Source organism: Ambystoma mexicanum, chromosome 6p (assembly GCF_040938575.1).
Source record: "Ambystoma mexicanum isolate Mex_15411 chromosome 6p, UKY_AmexF1_1, whole genome shotgun sequence".
NCBI lineage: Eukaryota > Metazoa > Chordata > Amphibia > Caudata > Ambystomatidae > Ambystoma > Ambystoma mexicanum.
The window spans coordinates 1,030,474,292-1,030,500,316 of NC_090935.1; positions in this window are offsets into that span (position 1 = coordinate 1,030,474,292).

Below are 26,025 nucleotides of genomic sequence, written 5' to 3' on the forward strand. Positions count from 1 at the left end.
CAGGGGCACCCTCCACCAGGCCCCCACTCATGTCACCCACCACCCCCACCCCCCAGCCACCAGGGGCAGCCTCCACCAGGCCCCCACTCATGTCACCCACCACCCCCACCCCCCAGCCACCAGGGGCAGCCTCCACCAGGCCCCCACTCATGTCTCCCACCACCCCCACACCCCAGCAGTGCAGGGTCACCCTCCACCAGGCCCCCACTCATGTCTCCCACCACCCCCACCCCCCAGCAACCAGGGGCACCCTCCACCAGGCCCCCACTCATGTCTCCCACCACCCCCACACCCCAGCAGTGCAGGGTCACCCTCCACCAGGCCCCCACTCATGTCTCCCACCACCCCCACCCCCCAGCCACCAGGGGCACCCTCCACCAGGCCCCCACTCATGTCTCCCACCACCCCCACACCCCAGCAGTGCAGGGTCACCCTCCACCAGGCCCCCACTCATGTCTCCCACCACCCCCACCCCCCAGCCACCAGGGGCACCCTCCACCAGGCCCCCACTCATGTCTCCCACCACCCCCACCCCCCAGCCACCAGGGGCACCCTCCACCAGGCCCCCACTCATGTCACCCACCACCCCCACCCCCCAGCCACCAGGGGCAGCCTCCACCAGGCCCCCACTCATGTCACCCACCACCCCCACCCCCCAGCCACCAGGGGCAGCCTCCACCAGGCCCCCACTCATGTCACCCCCCACCCCCCAGCCACCAGGGGCACCCTCCACCAGGCCCCCACTCATGTCACCCACCACCCCCACACCCCAGCCACCAGGGGCACCCTCCACCAGGCCCCCACTCATGTCACCCACCACCCCCACCCCCCAGCCACCAGGGGCAGCCTCCACCAGGCCCCCACTCATGTCACCCACCACCCCCACCCCCCAGCCACCAGGGGCAGCCTCCACCAGGCCCCCACTCATGTCTCCCACCACCCCCACACCCCAGCAGTGCAGGGTCACCCTCCACCAGGCCCCCACTCATGTCTCCCACCACCCCCACCCCCCAGCCACCAGGGGCACCCTCCACCAGGCCCCCACTCATGTCTCCCACCACCCCCACACCCCAGCAGTGCAGGGTCACCCTCCACCAGGCCCCCACTCATGTCTCCCACCACCCCCACCCCCCAGCCACCAGGGGCACCCTCCACCAGGCCCCCACTCATGTCTCCCACCACCCCCACACCCCAGCAGTGCAGGGTCACCCTCCACCAGGCCCCCACTCATGTCTCCCACCACCCCCACCCCCCAGCCACCAGGGGCACCCTCCACCAGGCCCCCACTCATGTCTCCTACCACCCCCACCCCCCAGCCACCAGGGGCACCCTCCACCAGGCCCCCACTCATGTCACCCACCACCCCCACCCCCCAGCCACCAGGGGCAGCCTCCACCAGGCCCCCACTCATGTCACCCACCACCCCCACCCCCCAGCCACCAGGGGCAGCCTCCACCAGGCCCCCACTCATGTCTCCCACCACCCCCAAACCCCAGCAGTGCAGGGGCAGCCTCCACCAGGCCCCCACTCATGTCACCCACCACCCCCACCCCCCAGCCACCAGGGGCAGCCTCCACCAGGCCCCCACTCATGTCACCCACCATGGCTGTGCACAGCGGATTGTGGAGAGCCGCTGCGAGTGACCTGGGGAGCCACCTACGACACTGTGCGAAAAGGAGAAGAAACTGCAGCTACATGAACGCCGAAACATCAACACACTGGGGTCTACGACACCTGTTTGAACTGAGGCAAGAGATAGCAGAGGTACGTGGAGATAACAATATAACTTAAACCAAGACCCGCGGTAAGTCACAGTGTGCAACCGCACAGTCCCCATGCCACACTCTGAGACCCTCACATTAGCAACACTGGGCGAAGGGGGATTCTGTTTTCACCCCACCACCCCACTCCTGGATCAGAGAAGAGGAGGGGCAGACCTGTAGTTATGGACAACGGTTGAAAGATAAGTGGGCGAAACCCTCTTTTTTGTAAACGGGGGCCTGACTCTGGAGGGTGGGTACAATGAGAGAGAGAGAAGTAGAGTCAAAGGCTACCCTAACCCAAAGCATAACATAGGGTCACAAAATTGCAGAGAAGCTACATAGAGGCCGATTCATGGAATAATTAGCGCGGCGCAAGTGGGCAAAAACGTGCGAATCGCAGTGGAATAGCGAAAATCGCAGTGCAATTGCGAAAATCGCACGAAAAGCAGCGCAAGTCGATTCATGGAAGGCCGTGTGCGAGAAAACCAGCGGATGTGCGATAAAAAAGTGCGCGGCGCACGTTGGCGCACAGGCCATCTAACAGCGTGCGCCAGGTCACAGCGAAAATCGCACAGGCCACAGCGAAATTCGCACATAGCGCGGCGCACGCAACAAAAGTAGGCGGAACACGGGCGTAACACTCGGAATGGGGAACAACTTGCCAAAACGTGGGCGTCACGGGGGAAGTACAGGGCACAAGTGCGCGGAACGCCCACACGCTCGCCTACAACACGTATTCATGGAATAGAATAGGGCAAAAAAGCGCACGCTCAAACCAGCGCACAGGCACAAACACGACCGCCACAAGAAAGCAGGCGGTAGCGTCTCTGCGGCTGTAAGAAATGTGCGCCAAAAGGTGCGCCAACAAATAGCACCTATATACTGCCATGATGAATGTCCCATACTGTGGCCCTCCAGGAAAAATGACGTGCAAAGGGGTACCCACAAACACGGACACCCGCTGACAAAAAATACGTGTGCGTGTATACCGGGGTGCGCGGGAAGTCTAACACGCGATTTCAGCAGGGTACGTGCATCACAGGGGTTCGCGTGAAGTTATTCACGCGATCGGGCCTGGGGGAGCGGGCTACGTGTATTTCAGGGGTTCGCGTGAAGTTTCACACGCGATCGGGTCTGGGGGAGCGGGCTACGTGTATTACAGGGGTTCGCGTGAAGTTCCTCACGCGATCGGGCCTGGGGGAGCGTGCTACGTGTATTTCAGGGGTTCGCGTGAAGTTTCACACGCGATCGGGCCTGGGGGAGCGGGCTACGTGTATTACAGGGGTTCGCGTGAAGTTCCTCACGCGATCGGGCCTGGGGTAGCGGGCTACGTGTATTACAGGGGTTCGCGTGAAGTTCCTCACGCGATCGGGCCTGGGGGAGCGGGCTACGTGTATTCCAGGGGTGCGCGTGAAGTTCCACACGCGAATAGCCTGGGCGCGTGTATTTCAGGGGTGCGCGGGAAGTTCCACACGCGAATAGCCTGGGGGCGCGTGTATTCCAGGGGTGCGCGGGAAGTTCCACACGCGAATAGCCTGAGCGCGTGTATTCCAGGGGTGCGCGGGAAGTTCCACACGCGAATAGCCTGGGCGCGTGTATTTCAGGGGTGCGCGGGAAGTTCCACACGCAAATAGCCTGGGCGCGTGTATTTCAGGGGTGCGCGGGAAGTTCCACACGCGAATAGCCTGGGCGCGTGTATTTCAGGGGTGCGCGGGAAGTTCCACACGCGAATAGCCTGGGGGCGCGTGTATTCCAGGGGTGCGCGGGAAGTTCCACACGCGAATAACCTGGGCGCGTGTATTCCAGGGGTGCGCGGGAAGTTCCACACGCGAATAGCCTGGGCGCGTGTATTTCAGGGGTGCGCGGGAAGTTCCACACGCGAATAGCCTGGGCGCGTGTATTTCAGGGGTGCGCGGGAAGTTCCACACGCGAATAGCCTGGGCGCGTGTATTTCAGGGGTGCGCGGGAAGTTCCACACGCGAATAGCCTGGGCGTGTGTATTTCAGGGGTGCGCGGGAAGTTCCACACGCGAATAGCCTGGGCGCGTGTATTTCAGGGGTGCGCGGGAAGTTCCACACGCGAATAGCCTGGGGGCGCGTGTATTTCAGGGGTGCGCGGGAAGGTCCACACGCGAATAGCCTGGGCGCGTGTATTTCAGGGGTGCGCGGGAAGTTCCACACGCGAATAGCCTGGGCGCGTGTATTTCAGGGGTGCGCGGGAAGTTCCACACGCGAATAGCCTGGGCGCGTGTATTTCAGGGGTGCGCGGGAAGTTCCACACGCGAATAGCCTGGGCGCGTGTATTTCAGGGGTGCGCGGGAAGTTCCACACGCGAATAGCCTGGGCGCGTGTATGTCAGGGGTGCGCGGGAAGTTCCACACGCGAATAGCCTGGGCACGTGTATTTCAGGGGTGCGCGGGAAGTTCCACACGCGAATAGCCTGGGGGCGCGTGTATTTCAGGGGTGCGCGGGAAGTTCCACACGCGAATAGCCTGGGCGCGTGTATTTCAGGGGTGCGCGGGAAGTTCCACATGTGATTTGACAGTGTGGGTCCTCCCAGGTGTACCCTGTACACCCTCCACGGCCCCTGCAGGCAGCCCACACCACAGGGGACTACCCTGCATCCCTGGTCATGTCCCGCAGGCAGCCCACCCACCATGGGCATGCCCCCCAGCAAAGGCACATGTCTCCTTGAACTAATGAACACCAACTCATGTCCCCTTGCACCCCCACCCCCCAGCACTGTGGGGCACCTGCCAGCAGGCCCCCACCCATGTCCAACTCATGTCCCCCACCACCCCCACCCCCCAGCACTGTGGGGCACCTGCCAGCAGGCCCCCACCCATGTCCAACTCATGTCTCCCACCACCCCCACCCCCCAGCCACCAGGGGCACCCTCCACCAGGCCCCCACTCATGTCTCCCACCACCCCCACCCCCCAGCCACCAGGGGCACCCTCCACCAGGCCCCCACTCATGTCACCCACCACCCCCACACCCCAGCCACCAGGGGCACCCTCCACCAGGCCCCCACTCATGTCACCCACCACCCCCACCCCCCAGCCACCAGGGGCAGCCTCCACCAGGCCCCCACTCATGTCACCCACCACCCCCACCCCCCAGCCACCAGGGGCAGCCTCCACCAGGCCCCCACTCATGTCTCCCACCACCCCCACACCCCAGCAGTGCAGGGTCACCCTCCACCAGGCCCCCACTCATGTCTCCCACCACCCCCACCCCCCAGCAACCAGGGGCACCCTCCACCAGGCCCCCACTCATGTCTCCCACCACCCCCACACCCCAGCAGTGCAGGGTCACCCTCCACCAGGCCCCCACTCATGTCTCCCACCACCCCCACCCCCCAGCCACCAGGGGCACCCTCCACCAGGCCCCCACTCATGTCTCCCACCACCCCCACACCCCAGCAGTGCAGGGTCACCCTCCACCAGGCCCCCACTCATGTCTCCCACCACCCCCACCCCCCAGCCACCAGGGGCACCCTCCACCAGGCCCCCACTCATGTCTCCCACCACCCCCACCCCCCAGCCACCAGGGGCACCCTCCACCAGGCCCCCACTCATGTCACCCACCACCCCCACCCCCCAGCCACCAGGGGCAGCCTCCACCAGGCCCCCACTCATGTCACCCACCACCCCCACCCCCCAGCCACCAGGGGCAGCCTCCACCAGGCCCCCACTCATGTCACCCCCCACCCCCCAGCCACCAGGGGCACCCTCCACCAGGCCCCCACTCATGTCACCCACCACCCCCACACCCCAGCCACCAGGGGCACCCTCCACCAGGCCCCCACTCATGTCACCCACCACCCCCACCCCCCAGCCACCAGGGGCAGCCTCCACCAGGCCCCCACTCATGTCACCCACCACCCCCACCCCCCAGCCACCAGGGGCAGCCTCCACCAGGCCCCCACTCATGTCTCCCACCACCCCCACACCCCAGCAGTGCAGGGTCACCCTCCACCAGGCCCCCACTCATGTCTCCCACCACCCCCACCCCCCAGCCACCAGGGGCACCCTCCACCAGGCCCCCACTCATGTCTCCCACCACCCCCACACCCCAGCAGTGCAGGGTCACCCTCCACCAGGCCCCCACTCATGTCTCCCACCACCCCCACCCCCCAGCCACCAGGGGCACCCTCCACCAGGCCCCCACTCATGTCTCCCACCACCCCCACACCCCAGCAGTGCAGGGTCACCCTCCACCAGGCCCCCACTCATGTCTCCCACCACCCCCACCCCCCAGCCACCAGGGGCACCCTCCACCAGGCCCCCACTCATGTCTCCTACCACCCCCACCCCCCAGCCACCAGGGGCACCCTCCACCAGGCCCCCACTCATGTCACCCACCACCCCCACCCCCCAGCCACCAGGGGCAGCCTCCACCAGGCCCCCACTCATGTCACCCACCACCCCCACCCCCCAGCCACCAGGGGCAGCCTCCACCAGGCCCCCACTCATGTCTCCCACCACCCCCAAACCCCAGCAGTGCAGGGGCAGCCTCCACCAGGCCCCCACTCATGTCACCCACCACCCCCACCCCCCAGCCACCAGGGGCAGCCTCCACCAGGCCCCCACTCATGTCACCCACCACCCCCACCCCCCAGCCACCAGGGGCAGCCTCCACCAGGCCCGCACTCATGTCACCCACCACCCCCACCCCCCAGCCACCAGGGGCAGCCTCCACCAGGCCCCCACTCATGTCACCCACCACCCCCACCCCCCAGCCACCAGGGGCACCCTCCACCAGGCCCCCACTCATGTCACCCACCACCCCCACACCCCAGCCACCAGGGGCACCCTCCACCAGGCCCCCACTCATGTCTCCCACCACCCCCACACCCCAGCAGTGCAGGGTCACCCTCCACCAGGCCCCCACTCATGTCTCCCACCACCCCCACCCCCCAGCCACCAGGGGCACCCTCCACCAGGCCCCCACTCATGTCTCCCACCACCCCCACACCCCAGCAGTGCAGGGTCACCCTCCACCAGGCCCCCACTCATGTCTCCCACCACCCCCACCCCCCAGCCACCAGGGGCACCCTCCACCAGGCCCCCACTCATGTCTCCCACCACCCCCACCCCCCAGCCACCAGGGGCACCCTCCACCAGGCCCCCACTCATGTCTCCCACCACCCCCAAACCCCAGCAGTGCAGGGGCAGCCTCCACCAGGCCCCCACTCATGTCACCCACCACCCCCACCCCCCAGCCACCAGGGGCAGCCTCCACCAGGCCCCCACTCATGTCACCCACCACCCCCACCCCCCAGCCACCAGGGGCACCCTCCACCAGGCCCCCACCCATGTCTCCCACCACCCCCACCCCCCCAGCACTGTGGGGCACCTGCCAGCAGGCCCCCACCCATGTCCAATCCATGCCCCCCTGCACCTGGGTCCCAACATTCCCCAATCATGTCCGTAATGCCCATCCTCCCCTGCCAAAAGGCCCAACCAACTATCACACCCACCCACATATCAAAGGCAATTACATGTTACACCCCCAATTTAAATAATGCAATTGAACACGTCTGTCACACACAATGGCTGCAAGTGAATGACAAAACACCCAACATGACATGCCTGAAAGCAATGAGACGATACGACACATTGAAGAATAAAAAAAAATATGTATTGAACAGCAAGTAGAATGGAAATGAAATAAGAAAAAACACAAAGCAAATCAAACAAAACAAGATGAATGTCCAAGAAAATAATCTGAAAAATTAAAATAAGCCAATGAAGAACCATGAAGAAGATCATCCTGAGTCCATGAGCCCAACCAAATTAAACCTAACTATGACTACTAACTAAAAACTGAACTATATACAAAAAAGTGGTGCATTGTCCAATCGCAACCAAAAAAAAATCTAAAAAACAAAGGAAACCTAACCCTAACTATACAACTATATACAAAGGCAGCGGGCTATTCGGACAGCTCACTGGTTGTTGTCATGGGCCAGGGCATCATCGAACTCCTGGTCAATGGCTTGGAGGCGGGCATGTTCCCTGGCCCCGAGGTCCCGCAGGGATAACGCAGTGTCAAGCTCAAACTCCCTGCAAAGACCCTCGAGGCACTCAGCCCGCCTCAGCGCCCTCCGCATGGAGTCCTCCGCCCTGACCATCGTGAGCCGTTCCTCCTCTGCCCGCTGCCGCTCCGCACCTATCCGCTGGCACAACCGCTCCCACACGGAAGCCACTCCCATTCCAGGGTTCTCCTGCCCTCCGGCCGATGCCTGCACCCCTGATGTTGATGGCCCCGAGCCATGATGCCTCCCACGTTGAGCCTGCTGCTGCCTCCGACGCAACTGCCTGTACCAGCACGACGGCATCCAGGCTGATGGAAACCACCGACGCCGTCGTGCACGTGCCCTGCCCGATGATGCCGTCACATCCTCCATCTGCTGGGGTCCAGTTGCTGTGGTGTCCACCCCTGCTGGATCTCTGACTCCCGACTGTGGCAGGGATGGGATCCCCACCGAGCTGGCTGCATTGGTCGGGGCAGGTCCACAGGGGGCCCTGGTGGCATCTGGGCTGGAAGACGGCAAGGAGAACGACTGGTGGATAGCCTGCACAGAGGAGGAGAGGGCCGCCACATTGGCCAACACATGCAGGAAACCCCCGAACATGGCCGATCCCAATTGGGCCACGTCGGCACGGTGCACTTCGTGATGACGTGCGTGCTCCTCCCGGGAAGCACGCACGGCATCACGAATCACAGCCGTGCGCATCGCGACCTCAATCAGGACCTTCTCCGCACGGCCAGGGGTTCCCACGTCCGCAGGTGGAGGGGAGTCAGGTGACATGGACATCCCCTCTACCTGCGGACAGGCCTGGGACGGGGCATCCCTGCTGGTGCATGGTGGTGCACTCACAGGGTCAGGGACAGCGACATGCACAGGCCCCTCCACGGTGACCTGTGCTGCCTCCTGCCCCTGGCCCTGGACTGCACCACTTGCACCAGCAGGGATGCCCCCACCAGGCCCCATGTGTGCCCCAGTGGCGGCCTCCTCCTCCTCTGTGCAAACCACCAACCTGGATGGCTCCTCACCGTCTCCCACCGTAGCAGGCCCCTGTGGGGGCTCACCCACCCCTTCCGCTGCAGCCGTGGGGGCATCCCCGCCGCCTTGCTCCACAGCGCCGTCTCCGCCCTCTTCTTCACTAGCCGCTGCGTAGAGGGAGACAAAGAACACAAGCATCAGGGCACTGTACAATGGTCCCCTAGACAGGAAGCAATAGCAGATGAGCACCACTGTCAAAGTACACTTCCATCATGTCCCTTCACAACACATGGGTCAGTCCAGGCAAAACACACACAGTAACAGGCATGGTGCATGCCATGGACATTTCCATGCATGTCCAATGGACTCTTGAAACATTCAATGATATGTAACTCACATGCATCATGGCTCATGCCTTTCACATGCACACACTTCACCTCAGTCACATCCATCTGGCCCCAAACACACCAAACACAGCGGATACAAGCGTAATTTGGCTGCTTTACTGAATCTGTGCATTGTCACACACATGTGTCATGCATCCATGGCATGCACAAGTCACAGACACGCAGGTCAGGCACACAGACATGGCTACCATATATGTACCTGGCATCAGCACCCATCCCTCACCCCCACCCATGTCCAGGTACAGAGACTGGCATGCTCTCATGTTCAAAATCTGCATAGGGCTCCCCATGCGGCATTTCAACACATGCAACAACCATGTGCATCACACATCACTGGTCGCACATGCATTACCATGATGTCCCTGCACACATACATGCATACATGGCCTATGGCACACATACAGGCAAGTATCATAGAACCAGCACACCGCAACATGCCCTGTCTCACACAGTAATGCATGGACACTTACCGCTCAACTCCAGACGGGCCTCCCTCTCAAGGATCTGGGCGTGGAGCGCTGGGCGTACGCGTTCCAGGACCCTCATCTGGATGGAACTCATGTGGCCCCGGCCCCCCTCCACGAGGCGCCGGGCCTTCACAAGGGTCCTGGACCTCAAGTCCTCCCAGCGCTTCTTGATCTTCAGGACGTCGCGGGTTGCCACCCCCTCCGCGTTGATGGCAACCACACAGTCGGCCCAGATCCTCTGCCGTCCTTCCTTGCTGGCGCGGGACGATCCAAAGAGGGCATCATACTGCCCCAGGACATGCTCCACCAGGACACCAACTTCGGTGACAGTGAAGCTGGTGCCCCTCTGCCCCTCTGGCCTGGGGTTGCCACTGGTGCCAGATGTGGAAGTGCCCGACATGGCAACCCCAGAGGCAGGTGTGGGTGGGCAACTGGGTCCTGGGGCTGGGCTGTGGAGCGATGTAATCCCAGTCGGGAGTCTTCAGTTCCAGCAGGGGTGGACACAGCAACTGGACCCCTGCAGATGGCTGATGTGCAGGCACCAAATGGCAGGGCACGGTGGCAGCAGGCAGGCAGGCAGGCAGCAGCAGATGGCACGTGGGAGGCTGCTCGGGGCACTGGGGGGCAGTAACTCGGCCTTCTGGGCAGGAGCGTGGTCTTCCGTGTGTTTTCGCGTGGCCAGCTTGATACGGAGTGATTTGGCACGTGAAAATCCTGCACATCAGCGTGAAATCCGAGGAAAGGCCCTTAGCGCGTAAGCGCGTCAGCACGCATACGCGATTCCATTGGACCAGAGTCCCTCAGCGCGTAAGCGCGTCTGTGACGTGACCCGCACAGGTGTTCCCCACTCAGCACGTGATGACGGGGCACACGTGGAGATACTGCACGTCAGAGTGTCATCGCGTGTAATTGGACAAAAGTGCGCGTACACGCGATTGGCCTATGTACGTGTATTTAATGGGTGCGCGGGCACTTACACACGCAAGTACGTCAGCGAACCTGTATCCCGTGGTGCGTGTGAATTTCCACACGCTATTGGACTGGGAACTGGATTCCAGGGGTGCGTGGGTCACACGCTGTATCCCGTGGTGCGTGTGAATTTCCACACGCTATTGGACTGGGAACTGGATTCCAGGGGTGCGCGGGTCACACGCTGTATCCCGTGGTGCGTGTGAATTTCCACACGCTATTGGACTGGGAACTGGATTCCAGGGGTGCGCGGGTCACACGCTGTATCCCGTGGTGCGTGTGAATTTCCACATGCTATTGGACTGGGAACTGGATTCCAGGGGTGTGCGGGTCACACGCTCGCCTAGAACACGCGCAAAGCATAAATTTGCAGACTTTAACAATAACAAGCTCAGACGCCAGGATGAACATACCGTTCCTAGCAGCAGTGGCAGTGGGCTACCAAAGGAGGAGGAGGAGGATAGTCAGGGCCAGAATATTCACACCCAGAACCAGCCTTTTCGGGATGCCTGATGACCAGGTGTATGGGAGGTACAGGTTTCCACCACACATTATACTGGACCTGGTGAGTGAGTGGGAGGATGACCTCACATCACCCACCCTGTGCTCCCAAGCACTCAGCCCCCTGGAGAAGGTCCTCAATGTACTGCACTTCTTAGCCACTGGATCATTTCAGCGGACAAGTGCCATAGTGGGTGGGGTGTCACAGGCCACCCAGTCACGCTGCCTACACCAGGTCTTGAACATCATCACTGCACGCCCATCAGTCCGCAGGCACATATACCTGCCCAGAACACCTGCAGAAAGGCATGCTGCCGCCCTGGATTTTTACGCTGTGGCATGATTCCCCAAAGTGCTAGGTGCCATCGACTGCACCCATGTGGCTCTACGTCCCCCCAGGGCATATGAGCACATCTATAGGAACCGCAAGCACTGGCATTCCATCAACGTGCAGGTAGCATGTAATGCCAAGGGAATCATCACCTCAGTATATGCCAACTATCCCGGCTCCACCCACGACAGCTTCATTTACCGAATGTCCACCCTAAACCGGGACCTAGAAGCTGGGCGGCATGGCGATACATGGCTGCTTGGTGAGTATGTATGCCACTGCACATGCATGCATGTTGGATACTGAGCAAGGTCACAACCCCACCAATGATACCAATCACCACCTCCACAGGGGACAGTGCCTACCCTCTCAGCCCCCACATGATGACGCCAATTCGGAACCCCACCACGCCACCCCAGGTAAGATATAACACAGCCCACATTACAACCAGGGGCATAGTGGAGCGCACATTCGGAGTGCTAAAGTCACGCTTTCGCTCCCTTGACCGTTCTGGCGGGCAGCTGTTATACGCTCCCCCAGTAGTGTGCAGGATCATAGTCGCAGCATGTGTCCTGCACAACGTTGCAACACGCCGGGGCCTGGCCGTGGACATGGTGGTGGCCCCACATCCCCAACCACATGCACAGCCGCTGCGCATGGGAGGGGAAAGGGCACGGGGGGAGGCAGCCCGTACACAGCTAGTGGCTAATTACTTCACATAGAAATCACACCCCTGTGGAGTGCACACTGCCCTGGCACATTCCATCTGACAATCAATGATGACTCAACCTGACACTGATCCTGAATGTCTGGAGAATGAACCGGGAATACCATGTCAGCCTGAGATTGTTCACCTGGAAGTGTCACAATGTGTGCATCCCTACCCACACAGACACCACCAATGCAGTTTTGTGAAGTTACACATTGAAGCAGCTAAAATGAATACCCACTTGCAAAATGCAACAAGAGGACAGTGCCATGTCAGCCAACCCAACCCCAGCACCGCCACACGACACACCGTGCCATGTCATGCTAATTGCAGGTAAACAAAGTAATCCCCACAACATGACATCAGTCTCACTATGTACAGTGGCACTATTAGAAACCTGCAACACCTGAAATGCTCACAGCAATGCCGGACCAACAACATACTTGAGCACGTAGTACCATTAACATGACATCACAAATGTTACATATTAGTAGTCTCACCACCTGGAAATGCCTGCACTCCCACCACTACCAACTGTGCAGTGTTGTCGCCATGTAGAGTTGTAGGTGCACTGCTGCCAACATGGACCCCATCTCCAGACTAGAGGTCCTTGTGTGGACATGAGGAAGGGACCTGCAAATTGGGAGGTAGACACAGAAGAAGAGTTACACATCAATGCAACATGCAGTGTACAACACAACAGCAATATGCACTAGGAATGTATACACAGTATTGACTACAGACTGCCCACACAGCTCATGGGAGTCCAACGTCACTGTGTAATTCACTGTCACTTGGGCACACCCTTTGCAAGCCCATGGAAACGGGAAGCAGGAGGGGTGTGTGTGACTCAAACCCAAGCATCTGAACCAAATACATTACAAGCCTGCATGTGCCCAGCCACAATGCAGCGTATGCCCACAGGAACCACGGAAGCCAACAGATCGTCCCAAAAAAATTGGGAATAAAAGAAATCAAAATAAAAATAAAAATAAGAAACAATCAAAAATAGCCATTGATGGGCCCGGGGGCGTTGGGCCACCCAGGAGGTCCGAGGACAGGATGCACACCAGAACCCACCTGCGTGGATCCTGGGAAGATAAAACACCTCCATGGGCTCATGGCCCACACGGCTACCCTATTGTGGGAGTATCACTGCTGTCGCTATTATCACCCTGTGCAGCTGCATCCGGAGGTGGTTGCACTATGGGAGGCAGCCCACGCAAGGCCCTAGTCTGCTCCTCCATGGCTGCAAGCATGCGGGTGTGGTAGGTCTGGTTCTGGAGGATGAGTGTGCGGAGGTCCCCATGCAACAACTCACGGGATGCCCGGACCTCCGCCCTCGTTGCCTGCATCTCAGCTGAGAGCGTACGGGTGAGACGCTCCAGCTGCTGTTCTGTCCTTTGGTGTGTTGAAGCCTCAAGCTCAACAAGAGTCGTCCTGAGGTGAAGGAGCTCCTGCCTCAGGGCTTCCCTGTGGCCCTGGGACTCAATGGAGATGGCCTCCTGCAGAGTCGCCAGTGCCGCCCGCCTGTCCCTGTTGGACCCCAACATGTCCTCCCTGTGTGACTGGCAGATGGAGTCGGTTGCCTGCTCTAGTCGCTCCATCAGCCTTTCTGGGGGGACAATGGAAGTGGCCACCCTATCCATGGCCTGAGCCATCATCTCGGATGATGCAGCCTGTTGGGTAGCCATACCGTAAATGGATTGCTCCCATGCGGTATGCCCGGGTGGCGTACGGCCACCACGTCGGCGGGCACCACACCTGTCTGGGGCAAGGCGAACTGCGCCTTGCTGTGCCGGCACTGCCTGAGGCTGCAGGACTGCATTCCCCCTCTGATCTGTTGGCCCAGGAACAGGATCAGATGTCGCGGAGTGTGACCCTGCATCCGTAACCACCGAAGGCGTAGCTGCCAACACTGACATCCCCATGGAGGGTTCTGACCCTGGTGCAGGTGGGTGAGACAGAACAGAATCCCTCCCTGGAACACTCACCTGCGACGGCACGTAGGTCTCATCCGAATCAACACCTGAGTACAGCTCGGGGGAGGTGCAGCCAGAGACACCCCTTGAGAGCACGACCTGCAGCACTTGTGGGTTCTCCCCCACCACCACACCACGTCCCTCACTGGTGGTTGGTCGGCCCTCGGACCCCTCCTGGGTCTGCACCATCTCCACAACCCCAGCAGTATCAGGTGCGTCTTCCCCTGCAAAGACATGAAAACAAAGAAATGGAAACAGGCATTAGCACCATGGCACACATTGAGGGCTGAGAAGCAAGAGAACCAGTACTTGATTGACACATGTCCCACATGACTAAAACCCTCCCATGCATGCACCCTCACTGCGTATGAAGTGCAGGCAAATGGCACACACTGATGACACCAAGATGGAAGATGAACACATTTTCTGCATGCTGCCTGGCAGTGGCATCACACATTGGCCTGTGATTGGCAGGTGAAACACACATGCCATCACACAGATGGCATGTACCATTGCTATTGAGTGAAGATGGAGAGGAGGGCAGCACCTATTCATTCAGTCCAGTTCCCGCATGTAATTGCTTTTCTAATTCTAACAGGTCAGATTTTTCACCTGGAGCTGCCAGTCTGAAATGGTCCAATTGCACAGGGACATGTGTGTACAAATGATATCCAGGTAACAAAGTCATTCCACTTTACCATACCCATGTCAGACATGTGACTAGTGGACAGCGACATGCCTAGTGAAAGTGGTGGAATGCAAACAAACTGACTGAATGAACAGTGAAAAAGAATCAAATATGTTGTGGCAAGGTGACACTTCAAGGGCAACTGGCGTGCAGTTGGGCTAGATGTCTACTGTTGGCAGAAGGGATACTGCTATGGCCAAATGCAGCTGCGCAGGAAGGATTGCATGAAGCACATGGCTGACCCATACGACTCAGGCGCACACACTCTCACCTGGCACCCGAACAGAAGCCCTCACACACACACCATGCACATGGATGACACACACATGCATGTGCACTCACCGGACAATGCCTCGTAATCAGCCAGATCTCCCACGCCTTGGATCTGTTCCTCCGTGACGTAGGTCCCAGCGACTGACTCATGTGGAGTGAGTTCCATGTCTACTACTGGAGACCCACCTCCAGTCACTAGAGTTGCGGCATGACTTGAGGCCAGCTTACTCTTTGCCCTGCGCTTTAGGTCATTCCAGCGCTTATAGCAATCATTGGCTGTGCGCCTCACGATTCCAAGGGCACTTACGATGTCCGCAACGGTCTGCCAGTGTGCCTGGCGTTGTGCAGGTGTGGTCTTGGATCCTGCAACAATGACCATCTCGTTGTCATGTCCGGACAAATACTCGACAAGTGCATTCAGTTCGTCATCCGTGAAGCTGGGCTTCCTGGACGGGCCGGACTGTGTAGCCGTGTCTGGGGCATCAGCCTGTGCCGGACGAGCACTCTTCCTCTTCCGCTTGGAAGGTGGTGGTGATCCTGAGTGTCCTGCGCCGCTCTGGACACTAGGGGCAGGAGCCCTGGTGGACTCTGTATCAGGAGTGTGGGATTGCACACTCAGCATGGGAGTTGGTGCAGGCATTGGCTCTAGTGTGATGGTGTCAGGGGGAATGTCAGCAGCATGGACTAGGACCGACACTGTCCTGGCTGGGTGTGTGAGGGCTGGGGTGGATGGAGCCGCAGCTGCCCCTGCAGCCTCTCCGCCCTGCCTCCTTGGTGCAGCAGATGACCTTGCTGCCCCAGATCCACGTGGCATGATGGCATCAACGTGCACCAGCGCACGTGTCGTAGCCCTGCTGACCTGGAAGTCAGCCATGGAGTCAGCCAGGTCTGGTGCCACAATGGGCTGGTCCAACAAGGGCTGAGCATGGATGGTGTCAGCCACATCAGCCTCAATGGGAGGGGGGGAGGGGGGGGGATTATGGGTGCCCGTGACTGGTCCTCCACACATGGGGGGACAGGCTCACCCTGCAAGTTACGACCACGTCCCCTACCGGATCCACCACGGCCACCACTTGTGGCTCTTCCACCTTTGCCACCCTTACGGAATCCTCGCCTCCCAGCCATGGCACTGATGTTAATGTGCGTATGGGAGTGGATGTAGACTATTGTCCTGGGCAATTGGGGGTCAAAGGGGTTGGGTACCAGATGGTAATTGTACCCTAGTGCTCTAGCAAGGCTGAATGTAACCCCTGGGGAAAGATGACGGGTCACGCAACGCACAGGAGGCCCAAAAAAGGGAGATGACGTGCACGCAACCCCTCCTAGACCACGTGTGCAGAAAGAAAAACCTGCACTACGCTGTGGCACCCAGAAACACAAGAATGAACGTATGCGTGTCACACGCAGCCTAGAATGACCTCTGAAGGGGTAGGCTACACACGGGGCAAGCACAGATGTTAGATACGTGCATGACTCACCGTCTGCCTGGTAAACGAGCGTGTAAAAGGAGCACGTTTGGTTGGCAACACCCCCGCCAAAAGAAGATTTGTCCGCTGTCTGAGGAGACAGGACAACAGTAGAAGGGAACACTGTTTGAGGGAACAGGCCCAGGTAAACCAGTAAAAGAGAAAAAAGAGAAAAAGCTGTCAGAGGTAACAGGGAATACGAACTTGAAACGCCGTGAAGTAAATCGCGTGTGAAACGACAAGAAGTACAGAATTCACCCACTCGCTCTCCACGAAAAGCACGTACAAGGAAAACGTGTTCTACACGTACCTTTTATACAGGCCCACACGTCCAGCGTCACTTACGCGGCGTGTACGCGCTAGGGCCATTTCCACCTATTACATGCTTTGTCACTTCTGCGTGTAGGGCCATTTCCACCAATCACACGCTTTGTCACTTCTGCGTGTAGGGCCATTTCCACCAATCACACGCTTTGTCACTTCTGCGTGTAGGGCCATTTCCACCAATCACACGCGATTACACTCTGACGTGCAGTCTTTCCACGTGTGCTCTGTCATCACGTGCTGTGTGGGAAACACCTGTGCGGGTCACGTCACAGACGCGCTTACGCGCTGAGGGCCTTTCCTCAGTTTTCACGCTGACGTGCAGGATTTTCACGTGCAAAATCACTCCGTACCAAGCTGGCCACGCGTACGCACACGGAATACCACGCTCCTGCCCGGAAGGCCGAACTACTGCCCCCCAGAGCCCGAGCACGCTCCCACCTGCTGCTGCCTGACTGCCTGCTGCCCCTGCACTGCTGGGGGTGGGGGTGATAGGGGACATGAGTGGGGGCCTGGTGGGGGCTGCCCCTGGTGACTGGGGGGGTGGGGGTGATAGGGGACATGAGTGGGAGCCTGGTGGGGGCTGCCCCTGGTGACTGGGGGGGTGGGGGTGATAGGGGACATGAGTGGGGGCCTGGTGGGGGCTGCCCCTGGTGACTGGGGGGGTGGGGGTGATAGGGGACATGAGTGGGGGCCTGGTGGGGGCTGCCCCTGGTGACTGGGGGGGTGGGGGTGATAGGGGACATGAGTGGGGGCCTGGTGGGGGCTGCCCCTGGTGACTGGGGGGGTGGGGGTGATAGGGGACATGAGTGGGGGCCTGGTGGGGGCTGCCCCTGGTGACTGGGGGGGTGGGGGCGATAGGGGACATGAGTGGGGGCCTGGTGGGGGCTGCCCCTGGTGACTGGGGGGTGGGGGTGATAGGGGACATGAGTGGGGGCCTGGTGGAGGGTGCCCCTGGATGGTGGGGGGTGGGGGTGGTGGGTGACATGAGCAGGTGTGCAGGGTAGTCCCCTGTTTTGTGGGCTGCCTGCAGGGGCCGTGGAGGGTGTACAGGGAACACCTGTGAGGACCCACCCAGCCTAATCGCGTGTGTAACTTCCCACGCACCCCTGTAATACACGTACCAAGCCAAACCGCGTGTGAGAATTCCCGCGCATACCTGAAATACACGTACCCTGCTGAAGTCGCGTGTAAAACTTCCCGCGCACCCCTGAAATGCATGCGCCCAGGCTATTCGCGTGTGGAACTTCCCGCGCACCCCTGAAATACACGCGCCCAGGCTATTCGCGAGTGGGACTTCCCGCGCACCCCTGAAATACACGTAGCACACTGGGAGACATGAGTGGGGGCCTGGTGGAGGGTGCCCCTGCACTGCTGGGGGGTGGGAAGGGTGGTAGACATGGGTGGGGGCCTGGTGGAGGCTTCCCCTGGTGGCTGGGGGGTGGGGGTGCAGGGGGACATGGGTGGGCGCCTGGTGGAGGCTTCCCCTGGTGGCTGGGGGGTGGGGGTGATAGGGGACATGAGTGGGGGCCTGGTGGAGGGTGCCCCTGCACTGCTGGGGGGTGGGGTGATAGGGGACATGAGTGGGGGCCTGGTGGAGGGTGCCCCTGCACTGCTGGGGGGTGGGGGTGGTGGGAGACATGAGTGGGGGCCTGGTGGAGGCTGCCCCTGGTGGCTGGGGTATGGGGGTGCAGGGAGACATGAGTGGGGGCCTGGTGGAGGCTGCCCCTGGTGGCTGGGGGGTGGGGTGGTGGGAGACATGAGTGGGGGCCTGGTGGAGGCTGCCCCTGCACTGCTGGGGGGTGGGGGTGGTGGGAGACATGAGTGGGGGCCTGGTGGAGGCTGCCCCTGGTGACTGGGGGGTGGGGGTGCAGGGGGACATGAGTGGGGGCCTGGTGGAGGCTGCCCCTGGTGGCTGGGGGATGGGGGTGCAGGGAGACATGAGTGGGGGCCTGGTGGAGGCTGCCCCTGGAGGCTGGTGGGTGGGGGTGGTGGGAGACATGAGTGGGGGCCTGGTGGAGGCTGCCCCTGGTGGCTGGGGGGTGGGGGTGGTGGGAGACATGAGTGGGGGCCTGGTGGAGGCTGCCCCTGGTGGCTGGGGTATGGGGGTGCAGGGAGACATGAGTGGGGGCCTGGTGGAGGCTGCCCCTGGTGGCTGGGGGGTGGGGGTGGTGGGAGACATGAGTGGGGGCCTGGTGGAGGCTGCCCCTGCACTGCTGGGGTTTGGGGGTGGTGGGAGACATGAGTGGGGGCCTGGTGGAGGCTGCCCCTGGTGGCTGGGGGGTGGGGGTGGTGGGAGACATGAGTGGGGGCCTGGTGGAGGGTGCCCTGCACTGCTGGGGGGTGGGGGTGTGGTGGTAGACATGAGTGGGGGCCTGGTGGAGGCTGCCCCTGGTGGCTGGGGGATGGGGGTGCAGGGAGACATGAGTGGGGGCCTGGTGGAGGCTGCCCCTGGTGGCTGGGGGGTGGGGGTGCAGGGGGACATGGGTGGGGGCCTGGTGGAGGCTGCCCCTGGTGGCTGGGGGGTGGGGGTGGTGGGAGACATGAGTGGGGGCCTGGTGGAGGGTGCCCCTGCACTGCTGGGGGGTGGGGGTGGGGTGGTAGACATGAGTGGGGGCCTGGTGGAGGCTGCCCCTGGTGGCTGGGGGATGGGGGTGCAGGGAGACATGAGTGGGGGCCTGGTGGAGGCTGCCCCTGGTGGCTGGGGGGTGGGGGTGCAGGGGGACATGGGTAGGGGCCTGGTGGAGGCTGCCCCTGGTGGCTGGGGGGCGGGGGTGGTGGTAGACATGGGTGGGGGCCTGGTGGAGGCTGCCCCTGGTGGCTGGGGGGTGGGGGTGGTGGTAGACATGGGTGGGGGCCTGGTGGAGGGTGCCCCTGGTGGCTGGGGGTGCAGGGGGACATGAGCAGGTGTGCAGGGTAGTCCCCTGTTTTGTGGGCTGCCTGCAGGGGCCGTGGAGGGTGTACAGGGAACACCTGTGAGGACCCACCCTGCCTAATCGCGTGTGTAACTTCCCACGCACCCCTGTAATACACGTACCCAGCCAAATCGCGTGTGATAATTCCCGCGCACCCCTGTAATACACGTACCTGGCCAAATCGCGTGTGATAATTCCAGCACACCCCTGTAATACACGTACCCAGCCAAATCGCGTGTAAAACTTCCCGTGTACCCCTGTAATACACCTACCCAGCCAAATCGTGTGTGATAATTCCAGCGCACCCCTGTAATACACGTACCCAGCCAAATCGCGTGTAAAACTTCCCGTGTACCCCTGTAATACACATACCCAGCCAAATCGCGTGTGATAATTCCCGCGCACCCCTGTAATACACGTACCTGGCCAAATCGCGTGTGATAATTCCAGCGCACCCCTGTAATACACGTACCCAGCCAAATCGCGTGTAAAACTTCCCGTGTACCCCTGTAATACACCTACCCAGCCAAATCGCGTGTGATAATTCCCGCGTACCCCTGTAATACACGTGCCCTGGCTAATCGCGTGTAAAACTTCACGCGTACCCCTCTAATACACGTACCCTGGCCAATCGCGTGTTAAACTTCACGCGTACCCCTGTAATACACGTACCCTGGCTAATCGCGTGTAAAACTTCCCGCGTACCCCTGATATGAACGTTACCCGCTTTGCGTTCCTTGTTTGGCAGCCCTGTAAACTGGTCCAGGGTTAGCGCAGCCCTTTGCGATGATTTAGCGATTTTGATGGCTTTTCCTTGCGCGAGGGCGTTCTTGGGGGAGTTACTGGCGCTGCTGCAGGGTCGCTGCGATACTCTGCGCCACGGCTGGTTTGGGAGCCTAAAATCCATGAATACGCTGTGCGCGGAAATCGGTTTTAGCGCACGTGCCTGGCGCAGACAATCGCACGCGGACACTCTGCGCCAGCCGCTTGCGACACTTTTCTGCGAAATTCTATGAATTACCCTGATAGTTGCTAGTTTAAGGGACAAAAACCTTATGATACAAAGATATCGAAAGAAAAAATTGACAACATGAACGTATTGTGATCCTAAGCAATACATGTAATAAATTCATCACTCTGCCTACTAACCCACGAATGTGCCGATTATCATGTGCTCAATGATGCATCTTTTCAGTGCCACGGCACTTTTTTGTTAATATATATTGTTAATATATCTTGTATGTTAGTGGGCCTCATTACGACCCCAGCGCTAAACCATGGTGCTATTAGCACCATGGTCCATGCCGGGGTCCCCCTTGGTCAATGCCGGAATTACTGTCCCATTCCAAGGTTGGCGGGGCGGTAATTCCCCATTCACCATGGCCCCTTCCCCATTCCCATTTTTGGCCCATAGGGCTCAATGGGAATGGGGAAGGCGCTAATTACGGCACCGTAAATTATGGTGCCGTAATTAGCTCCTAGGTCCCTTTGCGTGTTGTTTTTTTAACGCCTGCTAAAAGCAGGCGTTAAAGTGCAACCCGCAAAGGGACCTCGTAATCAGGTGTTAAGGGTTTAACAGCGCCGACACCTTTTACGGCGCCGTTAACCCCTTAACGCCTGGGTTGTAATGTGTAAATAAATAATTTTTTCTTTTGATATCTTTGTATAATAAGGTTTTTGTCCTTTAAGCTAGCAACTATCTAGCTTCGCTGCAAGGTTAGGGAAGCCTTTGACTCTACTTCTCTCTCTCTCGTTATGGACACCGGGCCATAACAGAAATAAGAACCCCACTCCCTCTAAGGCATACGAACTGGGAGAATCCACCATTCCACTACTCCTCGACCCAGACCCTGGGACAGGGCAGAAAAGACAGCTCAATATCCTACGCAGATACCAGCAACATCCCCCAAAAAAGGGGACCTCCTCAGAGATCTTAACCACACTGGATTACCCACAATAGCAGCAACCGCACACAAGGGGAACGGGCCGCACAGACACCCACCACAGAGAGGCATTAACTCAAACAGCCTGCACAATCTGATTGGCGCTGGCCTACATCTGATACAAGTCCCTCAAGGCCCTAAATACAACCCCTGCGTAAAAAAAGACCCACAGGACAAAGAAACGGGGCACCCTCTCCCCCGATCCACACCCCAAAACATTGGCAGGGACAAGGTCAAGCGGGAAACCCTCCAAAGCAAAATGGACCTTTACACAGTGGGCGCAACGCAGGGGCCCCCCACCCATGCCCCAGAGAGTGACGAAGCAATGTCGGAAGACCCCACCATCTCACTAACAGATATCATGAAGGCCATCGGGGAGTCGAGATCATCGCTAGAGGAGAAGATAGGTGGCCTGCCAACGGAGCTCTCGTTCCTACGCCAAGACCTCCATAAAGTATCTGCGAGAGTGAGAGAAACAGAAGTGAGGATCTCCAATAAAGAGGACACAGTGAAACAGATGGAAAAACACCTGGCCACCATTACCCAAAAAGTGTCCGAACTAGAAAATAGAGCTGAAGACAGCGAGGGACGGGCCAGACGCAACAACATCCGGATCCTCGGGATCCCGGAAAAGGAGGAAGGACCCAGCGCTGACTCTTCCTGGAAGACTGGCTGGCTGATGTGTTCGCCCCGAAGAAATTCTCCAAATTCTTCTCCATCGAACGCGCCTACAGAATCCCGTCGGGACACCCAATACTGGGAGCACCGCCAAGTACAATCATCGCAAATCTGATGAACTTTTGCGACAGAGACGCCATCCTCCAGATGGCCCGCGCAACCGGACCGATCACCTACAATGGCCACCGAGTTGGCTTTTTCCCCGACTACACCAGCGAAGTTCAAAAGGCCAGACAGTCCTTCGACTCGATCAAAAAAAAAGCTACACTTGCTGTCTATCAAATACGCACTCTTCTTTCCAGCACTCTTGAAGGTACAACATAATGGCATCATCCATCTCTTCTACTCAACAAAAGAAGCCTGGGATTGGCTGGAGACCCAAATCCTGAATGAACCGAGACGATGGCGCTCCCCAGGGGGGACCCTGTCCCAAAAAAACAGAGTCGATTACTTGCCGAGGCAACCCGACACACCGGAACAAATCTCGCCAAGACCCCCAAGGGAAGGCGAGAATGGTGCAGAGAAAGGGTGAAGGCGCACGGCAAAGATACGAACAGTGAAACACGGCCCACGACTCCGGAGGACAGGGACCCTGCGGCTGCCATGGAAAGACAGTAAACCTTAGGAACAGACGAAACCAGCGCTTCCTAACACCAGCGATTCCCGAAGCAGCTTTAAAGTTATAGTTTAAGTTCAAAGTTCAATGTTAGGGTGACAGGTGCTTCCAGTTTGGGGGGAGTACATAGAGGGGTGAGTTTTAGGGGCATTGGCAACCGAAACCGCAGGGCAAGATGGCAGGACATGCAGCCCCTCCGACACAGGAAACACAAACACTCCACCTGTTGGGTCAGAGACACCCACAACACCCGGTCTCTAGTCACACAGCAACAGGGCAACCTCCAGACATCCCCTTGCAGTGGATGCAATCGGCTACTCCAGATCTACGCCATGTACCCAAAGGTAAAGATAGACCCAAATATGGAAGGCAAAGAACCAAAACAGAGAAAACACAATACTCGGACCAAGGAACTACCAAGGCAAGAAATCCTATTAGAGGCATCAAAGCGAGATCCACGCATCCCAGACAGGCACTGATGAACTGTCTCTATTAACCTGGAACGTCAACGGTCTTTGCTCCTGTGTGAAGCATCGGCTTGTGCTCCAGTACCTCAATCGGTACTCACCAGATGTAGCCGTGCTCACGGAAACCCATTTGATTGGAACCGACAATCGCTTCTTCAAGAGGTCCAATTACCCGCGTACATACCAAGCATGGTTTACGAAAGGTGCCAGGGGCACGATGATACTCATCCACAAACGGATGCCCCTGCAGGTCAAGGAGGTGCGGACCGACCCCCGGGGCCGATTTGTACTGCTACTCGCCTACATCTGGGGAGAACGATGGGGCCTAATTGCAGCATACGCCCCCCCCCACACACAAGGGAACTGCTTGGCAAACGACAGAACATACTGTTAGAAGAAGAGGCGGACGTGTGGGCCCTCGGGGCGGACTTCAACAAAGTAATGGAGGTCACTGCTGATAGATCTCACAGAAGAACTGGAACCCGAAACACCCCGACCGCCCTACATGCATTTGCCGAGACACTGGGAATGTCTGATACCTGGCGATCACTGCACAGCACTGAAGTCGGATTCTTGTTCTACTTCAGTTCACACAAAACATTTTCGCGAATTGACTATTCCTTCATCCCCCGCAACATCTCCCACAGGCTCGTATCCGCTGAGTTTCTCACAAGGGGAATCTCGGACCACTCCCCCACTCCTCATAACCATGAAGAATGCCTGCCTCCGCCCAGACACCACCTGGCGCCTGAGCACTTACCACCTGAAGCTTCCCGAAATTCCCAAAGAACTAGAGAAAACGACCACAGAATACTTTGAAATAAATTAAGGCTCAGTAGAATGCCCAATCTCAATATGGGAGGCGTATAAAACTGTCCTCCGCGGATAAGCCATCTCTGCGGTGTCAGCCCACCGCAAACGACACACCCAAAAGATTGTGGACGCCGAGAAACGAGTGTCTGAATGTGAGGAACAATTCCTCGTGCAAGGAACCCAAACCACAAAGGAAGCTCTGATGACAGCCCAAGAAGCCCTTAGCAACATTTCCCTGGACAACGCACGAACTGCTCACCAACTTGTTCGAAGCCAAATCTACGAGCAAGGGGACAAAGCAAATAGAACCCTAGCCTGGCTGAAAAGACGTGAACAAACAAAAGGACACGTGCAGACTATCCGATCACCTGAAGGGGAACTACTAACCGCAGACTCCTACATTGCAGAAGCATTCACCACCTTTTATGAAACACTCTACGCCCACCCATAAGGGACCCTACACCCGCACGTTCTAAATTCCTTGACCAGGTCGAGATTCCGAGACTCTCTGCACAACAAGCAGGCCTCCTAGATGCCGATATCACTGAAAATGAAGTGCAAGCAGCTTCAAACCGGAAAAACCCCAGGCCCCAATGGCTTCCCAACGGAGACCTGGAAATGCCTCGGCACCTCGCTACCCGGACACACGCATCGGATGTTCCTTTGAAGTAAAGAACAAGGCGCAATTCCCTTAGACCTTAGAAGAGCGTGTCTAGTGGTCATACCCAAAGCCGGGAAGCCTCCAGAAGAATGTGCCACCTACCGCCCCATCTCGCTGATCAATGGGGAAGCTAAAGTCCTCGCCAAGGTACTGGCAAACAGACTCCTCAAGGTAATCAAATGCCTTGTCCACCCAGACCAATGCGGATTCATGCCTAACAAGTCCACCCGCATGAACCTATGTAGAGTCCAACTTCCCCTTGATAGGGCCCCCGGAAATATCGGGCCCACTGGCCCTCCTGGTGGTCGAGTTTGAAAAGGCATTTGACTCAGTTGGGTGGGAAGCCTTGTGGTACATCATGGCCAGGGTGCACTTTGGGCGAGACTTCATCTCCTGGATTAGACTACTATATGCATCCCCAGAAGCAACCGTAAGGGTAAATGGCAAAACCTCTAGACTGTTTCCACTAGGCCGCAGGACCAGACAGGGCTGCCCCTTCTCTTGCCTCCTATTCCTGCTGGCCATTGAACCACTAGCAATTAAACTCTGATCGGACAAAAACTGGTCTGGATTCACCTGGCCAGGAGGAGGAGAAGATCGGCTCTCGCTTTACACAGACAATCTCCTCATATACCTTAGCAACCCTCTCACGTCGTGCCTGACTGTGTCCCACACCCTCAAGGAATATCAAAAATTTGCCGGCCTGAAGGTGAACGAGCAAAAAACCATCTGCTTCCCGATCCAGGGTGGTGACACTGCAAACCCTGAGACCTGCACTTACCACGTCTACATTCAAGAATTCACATATCTAGGCATACGTATCGGCCCGACCCTAGACAGATACCTCCAACTTAATCTGCAGCCAGTACTGGATAAATTCACCCAAGATGTCTCCCACTGGCTATCACTCCCCCTATCACTAATGAGCAGGGCAGCTCTGTTTAAGATGATGACACTCCCCAGACTCCTATATGTTCTGCAAATTGCTCCACTCCCCATCCCTCGTGAAACTTTTGCACACATAGACAGAAGCCTTTGC